Source organism: Choloepus didactylus, chromosome 1 (genome assembly GCF_015220235.1).
Source record: "Choloepus didactylus isolate mChoDid1 chromosome 1, mChoDid1.pri, whole genome shotgun sequence".
Classification (NCBI taxonomy): Eukaryota; Metazoa; Chordata; class Mammalia; order Pilosa; family Megalonychidae; genus Choloepus; species Choloepus didactylus.
In genome coordinates, this window is record NC_051307.1 from 235,224,837 (window position 1) to 235,237,654 (window position 12,818).

Genomic DNA, 12,818 nt, shown 5'->3' on the forward strand with positions numbered 1-12,818 from the left:
TGTGGGGAAGAGAATTCTGGCAGAGAATTCTGGCAGAGGATACAGCCATTGCAGAGATAGGGGCATGTCAGGTATGTGTGAGGAGGCTCCTAGGGAGGCCAGTGTGGCCGGAGGGGAGAGTTGGAGGAGATGATACTGGAGGAGATGCTATCAGAGAAGGAGCAGATGATGTAGAGCCTAATTAGATACCATAATGACTTTGGTTTTGACTCTAAGTGATTAAATAAGTTAAAAGCAACCATATTTTCTGGGGATGTATTTAGCTTACTAGAGTAACTATTGGCCTCAAAATGTAGTTTTGTCTGCTTTATTTGATCTGCAAGAACCTCTATTTTAAGGCTAGTCACCTGCCAATTTGTATAATGAAAACAACAATTGTGGTGTTTCAGTTTGCTAAAGCTGCTGAAGTGCAATATACCAGAAATGGATTGGCTTTTATAAGGGGGATGTATTAAGTTACAAATTTATAGTTCTAGGGCCATAAAAGTGTCCAAACTAAGGCATCAACAAGAGGATACATCTTCACTGAAGGAAGGCCAATGGCATCTGGAACACCTCTGTCAGCTAGGAAGGCATGTGGCTGGCATCTGCTGGTCCTTTGCTCCTGGGTTGCATTGCTTCCAGCTTCTGATTCCAGTGGCTTTCTCCAAAGTGTCTCTGAGCTTCTGTCTCAGTTTCTCCAGGTCCTTGCTTGCTTTTCCTGGGGGCAAACTCTGGATTACATACCTTAACTTCTCTCTTAGTTCTCTAGGCTCCTGTGGGTCCTCCTTGCTTCTCCTAGGGGCAAACTCTAGGCTTTATCTCCTAGCTTAGCATCTCCAAATGTCTTTCAGGCTGCATCCCCAAGCATCTAGGTCTATGTTGGCTCTGAGTGCTGTCTCTCTCTCCCTGAGCTCTCTTAAGGACTGCCATTAACTAATAAGATCCACCTTGAATGGGTGGGGTCATGTCACCATGGAAATAATCTAATCAAAACGTCCCACCCTAAGTTGGGTGGGTCACAACTCTATGGGGACAACCGAATCAAAGGATTCCACCCACAATAGGTCTGCCCCCGCAAGAGTGGATTAAAAGAACATAGTCTTTTATGGGGTATATAATAGATTTAAACCAGCACACGTGGGTACCACTCTCAGCTTCACCTCCTAACTTTCAGTGCCCCAATGCCCTTGACCATGAAATGAAGGTGTTGAGCTAAATCCAGAGTGGAAACTGGGATTTGTTTTGTCCTTCATGTTGGATTTCAGGAGAAGGACTTTAGGTTTTGCTGACTTTGGCTTTCAGTTGTGTTAATCACAAAATGTGTGAAGACTTTATGGCCTGGAGGAAGAAAAAATGACAAGAAATAGACAAGATAAGAAGGACCTTAATAATTTATGTGATGGTGACAGTTCTCATTCATTGTCATAAAATATGCATTTCCCTTGATAACCTTTATGATAAAAATAACTTTTTAGATCCTCCTCATAAATCAGTGAGATATATTGGTCATGTATTATCTCAATTTTCCAGGAAATTGAAATACAAAGCCATAACTATTAACAAATTAACTATGTTTAAGTAGGGTAACTATACAGTTGATTCTCCAAACCAGGACCTTTTGGGAGTGAAAAAGGGTGCTATTGATAATTAGACTCAGGCAACAGGTATTTATCAGGGCTGTCCTTGGCCCCCTGAGATGTACAATCATCCTATATTTATTTGAGACCTTGTGGTGGTGCTTGGGTTGGGCAGAACTGGAACCCAGATGTTCTTACTTGAAACTCTGATGAATTAGACACAGTATGGGTTGGTGATAACAATTGCAGACCAGTTCCATGTGCTTATCATGTGCTAAACACTTTTTTACATGCCATCTTACTTAGTTCTTACAGCAACTTTTTCAGGTCAGTTTTATCCTCTCTAGTTTATAGATGATGAAAACAAGGCTGAGAGAGGTGATCTGTCAAAGTCACAGGGTTAGTAAGGAAGGTTCAGTCCAGCTCTGCATGATTCCAAAGTTCAACTACAAGTTTATTCATTAAAAGTATTTCTATTAAAAATATTTGATTCTTTTTAAAGGAATCCTTTGCCATTAATGAAAACATTTTATATTTAAAATGAGCGTCAACAAAAATAACAAGACAGAAGAAATATCACCTTCTGGTTTTGGATAAAGAAGGCATGGATTAAAGAGGGATGTTTTGTGTCTCTTTCTGCCCCAGAAGGGAGGTAGGCCATATGATACAAAAGAGCTGGAGGGAGTGGGAAGAACCTTTCTGGCTGGTGATCAGATGTGTGCTGGAGCTATGCAGTAAGGATTTCCCTGTGATTAACTCAAACTGCCCAGAAAGGTGAAGAGTTCACCTGTAAGCGAGACTTGGTAGTGCCAGCCAGCAGCCAAGAGGAGCACTCTGGAGTTCTTGAAACTAAAGCACTACTTGCAAGCCTCAAGCGTTGGGTAGGGTCTGGGGTTTTGACTCAGGGTTGTGCATCAGGGCAAGTTAAAAAGGAATGTTTTATTGCCCAAAGAGTAAGTGCATAAAGGAAGTTACTGGCTTATGATTTAGAGTCTAGTAACTTTAGAGACTCTTTATAAAAGAATGGTTTAATATTTGTTTTAGGATTTGATGTGTGAAATATGTATTCAAATAAATCTACAGACACACACACATCCATAATTTCAATGTATAAAGCAGATAGATTTAGCAGAGTTTGTGATTCCCACGTCCCAAAGAAGAATTGAGCTTTGATGTCATGTCTGTGGTAAGTTGCTACTACCTGGTGACAGCATATCTAATTTATGGGATTATTTACAAAGGGAAGGAATATCTAATTTAAGGACTAAAACTAAAGAATTAAGGTAGGGAAGTAGGAGTACAGGTAGTGATGATCCAAAAGGGAAGAGAAATGATCTGTATTCTCTTGCCATTTGGAACCCAATCTTGTCTTTCAAATGGTGTTTCATGCTGTCTATATTTCCTTATTTTTCCTCCTCCCTGTTTATTTGCTATCACTCTTATCACAGCATTTAAAGAAAATAAAATTGGCACAGTTTTTTGGTTAGGTCTTAGATAAATAGGCTGGTTTTTATTTTCATGGATGATTGACAGTTCTGATGAGATACAGAATAAAGGGAATGCAGAAGATCAAAGCCTGTGATCTTCACTGCATCTCAAATTCCAATTCCACATGATTAGATTATGGTTTGCTAACTCTAAGTAGTCATTTTAGAATCTGTACTGTTCTAGAACAGGATGTTTCAATTCCAAATATACTCCCTGCCCAACAAAAACCAGCAATAACTCTGTAAGTATTTAAGCTAAAAACATGTAATAACCTAACCAAATCAATAATTTAAAACCAGTGTGGACGTAGCTGGGTCTGTTCCTTACTAGTTCATTTGCTTTGCTGTGTTTCTATTGGTTTTGTTGTTTTCTGCTTTCAAGGCTACTGGAACGCTCATGCAGTGCAGAAATGCTGAAGGCATGATTGGAGTGACTCGGTCGTGCTGTTTAATAGAAAGATTAAAACAGGGTTCTAGAGGGGCTGAGAATATTATCAACGAAGACATTCACTGATAAAAACAGGGTGATAAGGTAGAGCCTTGGTCTTTGGAATAAGACTGGCATGTAAGGTCAGAGAAGGTTAGCAGCAAGAAGAGCTTCATACTGAATCTTGTGACTAGTTGAAAGAGAGATTTAGACACTCCCCTGGCTAGGGAAAAACCTGGATTCAGATCTTGGGAGTACCCTGAGTCTTTTGGAGATGGACAAGCAGCCCCCGCCATGGAAAATACATGATTCTAGGGCAAAGAACTAGCAGGACCTGACAGTGGCACAAAAGAGACTATGGGGGCATTCCCAGGCAACATTTCAGGACTGAGGTTCAGAGTAGTCAGTGAAGTTTGGGTAGGGTCCCTGCGTCAGGGCCCCCAAGAGCACCTCTAGGATTGGTGATTCACTAGGGAAACGCCCAGTCTCAGCACATAATCATACTTATGACTAACCTTTATTAGAGTGAAAAGATAAAAAGCAAAAGCAACAGGGAAAAAGCACCTGGGATGAAACCTGGAGAGAAACAGCCAGAAGCTCCCAAGAGTCCTCTCCCTGTCACACAGGATGTGCTTCATTCTTCCAGCATGGAATTATGACAACATGTGTAAAGCATTGTCAGCCAGGGCAGCTCATTAGAGAGTTTTTACTGGGGGCTGTTCACGTAGGCTCCCTCTGCCTAACACATATCAAAATTCCAGACTCCAAGAAGGAAAGCATGTCTTTAGCATAAACTATATTGCTTGTGCAAGCCATTCAGGCACAGTAAACCACCCTTATCAGTTAGGGAACAGGAAGGACACTCCTGAAATCCAAATTCCCAGATACCAGCTAAGGCTGATCTTGCAAGCAGGTCTTTCTAAAGATAGTAGTAGCTGGCCTGCTATGTTAAGTCTTTTCTGCACTGTTACCTAAATCATGATTCTGTCAAAAACTGGGGTGGCTGCCCATGTGTTAGGGAGAGTCTTACAGGGGTGGGTATCTACAAAGAAAGCATCTAAATATTTCTTCTTCTCTTAGTAGGGTGAGAACCATAGGCAATCTGGGTTTGGTAGACCCAGATTACATGCCTTACCCATATCTTTCTGTTCAATGTCACTGATGACCCCCAGGAAGATGGTGTCTCATGAGGGGATTGGACTGTGACATCCAAAAAGAGAAGCTCAAGTCCTAATTCCTGGTACCCATGAATAAAGGGTCATTGCAGATACAGTTTCTGACTTCATACTAGATTAAGGCAGACCCTAAATCCAATGACTGGTGTCTCTATAAGGGGAAGAAGAGGGAGATTTGGACATAGAGCCACAGAGCCACAGAAGGAAGATGGCATGTGACGACAGAGGTGGAAATTGAAAGGATGCAGCTACAGGCCAAGGACCACCAAGGATTTTCCACACTATGAGAAGCAAGGAAAGACACGTGGGACAGTTTTTCTTTCAGAGCCTCCAGAAGGAACCAACCCTACCAATTCTTTGTTTTGGACTTCTAGTCTCCAGAACTGTGAGAGAATAATTTCTGTTGTTTTAAGCCATCCAGTTTGTGGTGCCTTGATGGGCTACCCTAGGAATCGAATATACTCACAAAGTACTTTCTTGAATGCTGTAGAGAGGAATTTCCAACTGCAAGAGAGTGAGGCCCGTTCAGTTCCACCATCACTTTGTGCCCTCCCATCTCTGCTGTGAAGTCCTTAAGGGCAGGATCCATATCAGATTCATTCTTGAAACTTCTTCAGTTCTAGAACAGGGACCTGCACACAGTAACAGAGTAGGTGCTGAACAAATGCTTATGGGTCATGGATGGAGGTTGTGACTTAGGAACCATAAGGGTATCTCTCAAAGACACTGGAAGGCTTAAGACCTTGTGTCCCACACCCAGATCTAACTACCCATTTTAAAACTGTGAAGGAGAAAACAGCCAAGTCTGAAATGAAAACGAAAGCAAGTAAAGCTAAAAATAAACAGCAATGTGGGATTCCTCAATTCAGACAGGCTGTGACAGCACCAAGTGTCATACAGCTCTGAGTGGTGAAGAAGAGGAATAAATTTAGAAGGTTTAATGAGGGGGATTCTGTAACTGCTTGAAAAGCTTAAGCAACCAAATGGAATGTTATTTTCCTAGACAGGAGAGTGATATCCCCAACACCCAGCTTCCTTAAATCACTGGGCAACAAGACACACTGTCTTACTTCCTGAATGCAGTTGAGTCACCCATCTCAGAGAGAACAGGTCCAATGAGTGGGTAGCACAGCCTCTGACCCTAAACCCACAGTGAATTCCTGGGAATTCTTTTTTCAGAACATATAGTCACAATCATGTGGTATTAACAGGGGTACCAGCCTTTGGGTCAGTAGTTGTTTTCAAAGCTTTTTAGTTGCAGAAACCTAAACATTTTATGCAGAAGTGCAAGACACAAGGCAGAGAAAGCAGAACTGTTGTTGTTGAAGCTGGGGTTATCAATCAGTTTCCCCCAATTCCTCAAGCCCTTTTATCTCCAAGGAACCTCTGAGGCTCCTGTACAGCAGGGGTGCTGTGTGTAGTTGTTCAGGCTCCATGTTTAGACAACCTGCCTATTTGCCTCAGAATATGGTTTGAAAAACTTTATATAATTGAACCATCTCATTAACAGATAAGGAAACTGAGGCAGAGATGAAGTGGCTTGCACAATGTCAATAAATTAGTAACAGACAGGGGATTCGAACATGGCAGTAACGACCCCTAAATCATTGCTGTTTTGGTGTTCTGGTCCCTAGAGTCTCACTGATCCACTTATATAAACAGAGCCTTAGAGCAGGAACCATAGGCCAAGATACAATGTACATCTGCTCCTAAGAGAAGAAACAAAAGAGAAACTATTGTTGTGGTGAAGAGGTGCTTTCAGAGGTGGCCAGCTTGGTTGGGCAATGGGCTGATCGTCAACCCTTTCTTTAAGCATTGATGGTGGAAGAAAAGCTGAGAAAGCCTCCCACTGCTAGAGCACTGTTTTCCAGTAAGGATAAAAGACTATGAGTATGACTTCAACTATGGCTTTGACTGTGCCTACAACTTTGTTTATGACCATGATCATGACTACTACCTCCTCCAGCTACTGGGTACTGTGGCAGGCACGCTATTTGGATCAGTCACCAATATGTGGACTCCAAGAGAGGCAGGGCTTTGCCTCCTTTGCTTTAGTATTCCCAATTGCACACACACAGTTGGAGCTGAATAAACCAGGGATTGAATGAAGAATGCCCAGCTAGGTTTTAGTGGTTCTGCATGTGGGGCTCTAGCCCCTCTTTGAAGTAATATATTTGACATTCCTATAAAAGGGGAGACAAAGGATAAAGAGCTACTCAGTAAAACTTTCTGGGATGGATACCAATTTGAGGCTATCTTTAACAAGTCCTGAGAATTTATTACTTGTTTTCTAGCACAGATTCTGAATTGGCTATTGTATTAGTCAGGGTACTCCAGGGGGGAAGAGAAATGACGGGAAAAAATATGTAGTATATATGTATTACGGGAATTATTATAGGAGTTGGCTCATGTGACTATGGGGCAAGTCCGAATTCCATAGGGCAGGCCCACAAGCTGGGAGCTAATGAAGGTTTTCTATGAATTCCCCAGGAGAAGCTGGCTGGCTGAAGTAGAGATGGAAATTCTCTCCTCTGACAGCTGAAATCATCTCTTCTGTCTTCAACGGATTGCATGAGACTCGTTTCATTGTTGAAGGCTATCTCCTCAGTTGACTGCAGATGTAATCAGCTGTAGATGCAGTCAACTTACTGATGATTTAAATCCCTGAAATGTCCTCACAGTAACAATCAGGCCATGCTTGCTTGACCAAACAACTGGATAGCATCACCTGGCCAAGTTGACACTTGCAATTAAACATCACAGCTATAATCCATAGTCGCTTCCTCCATGCCTAGCTCCCAAACTGTGGCTGTTGTAATGTTTGGAATTTTTTTGGCCTCATTATAATTTTTACAAAGCAGATTAAAAAGTGAGAAGTATAGGTAATACCAAAAATGTAAAACTAATTAACACCTCAGATTAGGATTAGAAGTGGTTGACAGAATGTCTCTTTTTAACAAACTCTGTGAATATTAAGAGTTTTGTTGCTGTCACTATTTTCCTAGAAGGAGCAGGTGCTTCCCTCTGTTTTCAGCCCCCTCCCCCCCAAAGTAACTACAAGTTGTTCACCATAAATTACAAAAAAAGAGTTTTGTGGGAGACCACAGTCATCCCAAGTCATTTTGGGGTAGATAATTAGGGACATTTGCATTGCTTGTTTCTGACAGGCAGTTTGCTGGATCGAATAAGTTTGCTGTTAAGGCTGGAGGAGGAGGGGTGGGAAAGGAGAGGCTTGGAGCAGGGCACAAGTAGTAAAAACCTTCTTAAGATTACAGACTCTCAGAGAGCATCCAAGTGTCAGATGGCACCAATCTCTTTATTTTAGCAGATTTTTTTAAATAACAGCTTTAAGTTTACAGAAAAATTGTGCAGTATAAATACACAAAGTTTCCATATACTCTCTTTCCCCTATCTACACCCACCCCTGCCAATTTCCCCTATTATTAACATGTTGCACTAGTGTGGTACACTTGTTAAAATTGATGAACCAATATCAATATATTATTATTAACTTACGTCCATAGTTTACATTAGGGTTCACTTTTGGTGTTGTAAAGTTTTAAGAATTTTGCCAAATGCATAATGTCATGTATCCACTATTATGGTATTATATAGAATAATTTCACTGCCCTAAAAATGCCCTTTGTACCACCTGTTTATCTCCCTGTGAACCTAGGTATCAACTGATCTTTTTTTGTCTCTATAGTTTTACCTTTTCCAGAAAGTCATAAAGTTGGAATCATACCTTATCTAGGCTATTCAGACTGGCTTATTTCATTTAGCTATATGCATTTAAGCCTCCTCCATGTTTTTTGTTGTTGCTTAATAACTCATTGCTTTTTACTGGTGAATAATATTCCACTGTATGGCTGTACATTGTTTATCCATTCACCTACCGAAGGGCCCCAATTCCTTTTTACTGCTTAGAACTTCCCTGAAATGGGACACGTGGCTAAACATATGACTCTGGAGTCAGGTAGATTTGACTATATGACTTTGGGTAGGTCACCTTAACCTTTCGAAGCCTCATTTCCCTCATCTGGAAAATGAGGATAATGATAGTTACATCCCATAGGCTTTCTGGGAGAATTAAATGAGACGAGCTTAGTGCTACGAGTTTAACACTCAACAAGAGCTAGCAGTTATGGCTATTAAGTAGCATGCATGCAAAGCAGTGTTCAAATAGTTCCTGGGATGGAAAATTCAGTAGTTTATCCTTCCCCTGGATCAGAAAACAACAGTAAACTGGTAGCGAGGTGACTCTAGTTTAGTGCTCAGATCTACCAGTGACAAGACTTGTCCCCTTTGACAGGTCACTTAATTTATTCAAGCCTAAGTTAGTTCATTGGGAAAAACAAGGTTGTTGGTTGGCATTCATCATTGGATAGCTGTGAAGATTAAAATAGGGGATATTTAAGGGTGTGTTTTGTAAACTGTAAAGTTCTGTATCAATTTAAATTATTATTACTGCCCCATGGCTCATGCAGAGCAAACCTTAGCCTTCCAGCACAATCATTCCCAAGTTTAATCTAATTTGGACATGGAAAATTAGTATCCTGTTAATGTTAATGATTCCGAACTATGCTCTATGAAAAACCAGTGTCCTGTGAAAAATTGAGAGGTGTTCCTGGGAGAAAAGGGTTTCTGGCCAAACTAATTTGGCAAAGGCATTTTACTGTTTACTCCCTTAGAGATTCATAAGACCTACAATACATTAACGGTCCTGGGAAGGCCAGCATTGAAGAAATCGGTTCGACCTGTTTTACCCAAGTTCTTCAAATGTATTTGCCCATAACCCATCTTCATAGAATACTCCTTAACATCTCTCAGACTCCACTTTGGAAATGCCACCAACCTTTGACATAACTTGAAGATGCTTTGCAGAGTCCTTCTGAGCCTTCTCTTCTCCCATCTAAATACCATCTGTTCCTTGAATTATGCTCTGTGATTTGAGTTTCTTTTACCATCTTGATCATTCTTTAGCACACATCTCATGCATCTATATTTGTCATTGTTTAGACTGTACTCAAGCACCCAATTCTAGAGGTGGCTTGACAAAGGCTAGACATGGATAGACCTACTCCTGATTTTTTTGTGTGTGGAAAAAGGAGCTTGAAAGAGAGGAAGGGTCACATATGCCAGTGTCAGTCTCTCTTCCCCTGTTCTCAAGCTACAATTCTCCACCCCCACTAAATTCACAGATCATGCTGCATGATCCTTGGGGTTGCCCCGTCTTTGAATCTCAAAAGCTTTTATCTAGGCAGAGAAGCAACAGTAGTAATCTTTGTCTGGAAAAAAATAATGGCCCCTAGAGGGCAATGTGGTCATGAGAAAGGATTTAGGAAGCCAAATTTCCAGGACTTTCTAAGCCTATTCAGATGCTGCTCTGAAGGAGGAACTGTACTCATTCAGGTCTGTCTGTCTCTCTCTGTCTCTGTCTCCCTCCCTTCCTTGCTCCTACCCTTCCTTCCTTGCACCATATGCCTTAGGAAATAGTCAAATGTCAACAGGAGCATAAAGGCAAACACTATGTGATGTGGGAGTCCTAGAGGGAAGACAGTCATGTCTCAAGGAGGAAAGGCTCTTTCCTCTTCTTTAGTTGCCCCTGGGTGGTGGTTGTGGCTATTGTGTTGCTGTTGTTGATGTTATTCTCTGGACACTATGCTTCTGCTTCTGATTTAGGGCTTCAGTTCTTACGAAAGAATTCATCTTTATCTTGAGCTGGAACAATCTTCCTTAAGAGTTCCTGGACTTGGCTTTAGACTTTGAGCAAGACTTTTAATGAAAAGGGAAAGTTGACCTTTTGCTTCAGTAAGTAATGAACTGTTGCATATTACCATCTAATCAATGTATAAAGTCATCCTAGTGTTTAAGAGCAGAAGTTTAGCCAGAGATGAGTCACAATCTTACATTGGCTACTTAACAGAAGGGTAAACCTGGCCAAGTTATTTCACTCTTCTGAGCCTTAGTGTCATCAACTCTATACGAAGAGGAAACATTTACCCCAAAGGATTGTTGTGAGGATTACATCTGGTGACAAAGGCAAAATAACTGATATAACAGTAGCATCAATATTATCTGTTAACTTATTAGAAATGTACAGTCTCAGGTCCCAACCCAGACCTACTGAATCCAAAACCCTGGGCCCTCCAGGGGATTGCATGGCGTGCTGTAGCTTGAGAAATGTTGTCGTACAGTAACTGGCTCAAAGATGCTCCAAAAATAACAACAGTATATTTTTGTCATTGTAATGCACTGTTGCTGGGAATGCAAAATATGCACTACCTATTCATAAAATCTGACAGTCTTGTTGGAGGACCAAGGTGTTGAATGTGAAATAGCCAAGTAATCAGTATGGTTATTGACAATCAGAGAGATTAATTCTGAGGAAAGAGAAATGGATGTGTGGGAGACTGGCATGAGCAAAAAAGCTTTGTGGTGGAGGTGAGCTTGAAAGAGGGATAGTATTGAAATGACAGAGGGAAGTTGGCAGGATATTCTGGTTGAAGGAAACAGCAATAGTGATAGCTGTGGTTTACAGGAGAGAATAATCAAGAAGTATTGAGATAGCAACTGTCTAATTCAATATACATTTAAAATTTCTGAGCAGCCGTTGATAATGCCAGGCACTTCGTGAGCACTGGGAATATGGAAATGAGCAAGACCCAGGACAATAAAATCTTAAAGGTACTAGAGTTGTGAATTATTATCATCATCTTCATCAATACCATTTATGGAGGATGTGCCTTGAATAGACAGTGTATTAAGAACTTTACATGAATCTGTTCGCTTAATTCTAACAGTAACTGATGACGTAGGTAGAATTATTATTATTTCCATTTTATACGTGAAGAAACTGCAGCTTAGATAGGTTAAAGAAGTTGCCCAAAGTCTTGCAAGTAATTAGGTAGTAGACCTGGGTGTGTTTGATTCTAATGCACTATTAAGTGAGAGGTCAGTTCTTCTTAAGGGCTGGAGGTTTATGTGGCAGACAATAATGTTTATTTCATTTGCTCCTTTGCATTTCCCAGCCCTCTTGGCAAAGAAATGTAAACAGAGGGATAGGCGTTGGAAAACTTGTAACTAAACTAAAAAACTAAAAAAAAAAAAAATTATGCAAAATTTTCCAGCTTCTCTCTTCTCAGAGAGCAGTGACCTAGATGGCTTGTCAGATATGTCATTACAAGAACATGGAGCCTTCATCAGCCTGAGTCCTTGAGTAAATTTGTGGAGCCGAGTTCCTTGGATATCTCTGGTGGATATGTTTATGAGAAATAAACCTTTGCCAAGTGAAGAAACTGGGATTTGGGGATTATTTTTTACCACAGCACTAGCCTTAGCCTATGCTGACTAATACAGTTTATAAAAGGAGAAAAAATTTGATAGGTAGGATGGAGAGAATCCTAAATTTTGGCCAGAGATTTTTCCATGTAGTTTGGAGGCAAGTTGAACCATTGAAATTTTCATTAACAGCAATGAAAATGTTTTTGTTTGTCTTTTGTAGGAACTGAATTAAAGGTAGCCATAAGAGGGAATTATATATAGTGGTTTTTTTTGAGAAAAACTTAATTTAAAATGTTTTTCCTGTTATACCCCCTGTAGCCAAACCATTCTAGGATTCTGGAAAACCCAACATTTTGAAGTTAATTCTCAACTGTACTGGCTTCTTCATATTCTTAGAACCAACACACACATACACATACACGTACATGCATCCACCAAAACAAATAAAAAACAAAACATCCCATAGAAGCAACAACAACAAAAAGAAAAATTTGTTAATGTTCTTGTGTGTCCTAATTGATAAACTTAGACATGTTTTCCTAGTTACCCCAAGAAACAGCTTCAGATTTCAGTTGCATGAACAGCATCTGATTTTGAAGTTCATATCCAGCCATCTCTCAGCCTCTGGCAGATGGAATGAGACAGCACCGTTCTCCGTGTTAGCCTGGCTGCCAGCATGGATGTGTACCTCTTTCAGTTTTCTCCTCCCCGAAGAACATGCTGGGAGCGCTTTCAGACCTTTTGGAATCTTCGTGCGGGCTTGGAGCACAACTGCGATAGGTAGGGTCCCCAAGCCTGCTGAGTGATTCTTTGTTATTTATTATTAATGTCAAATTATAACAAGAACCTCCAGGGCCCTGAAGGAAATATTAACTTTGACCAACAC

At 40.7% G+C, this 12,818-nt stretch overlaps 1 long non-coding RNA gene across 1 annotated transcript; it reads right to left on the reverse strand.

Annotated features, from left to right (window-relative positions):
- Positions 1 to 1,127: 1,127 nt before the first annotated feature.
- Positions 1,128 to 12,582, reverse strand: LOC119529219. Its single transcript, XR_005215824.1, has 3 exons — positions 12,480 to 12,582; positions 5,115 to 5,280; positions 1,128 to 1,320 (listed from the first exon to the last, which is right to left on the reverse strand). It is a non-coding gene; the product is annotated as an uncharacterized LOC119529219 (long non-coding RNA).
- Between the last annotated feature and the right edge of the window lie 236 nt (positions 12,583 to 12,818).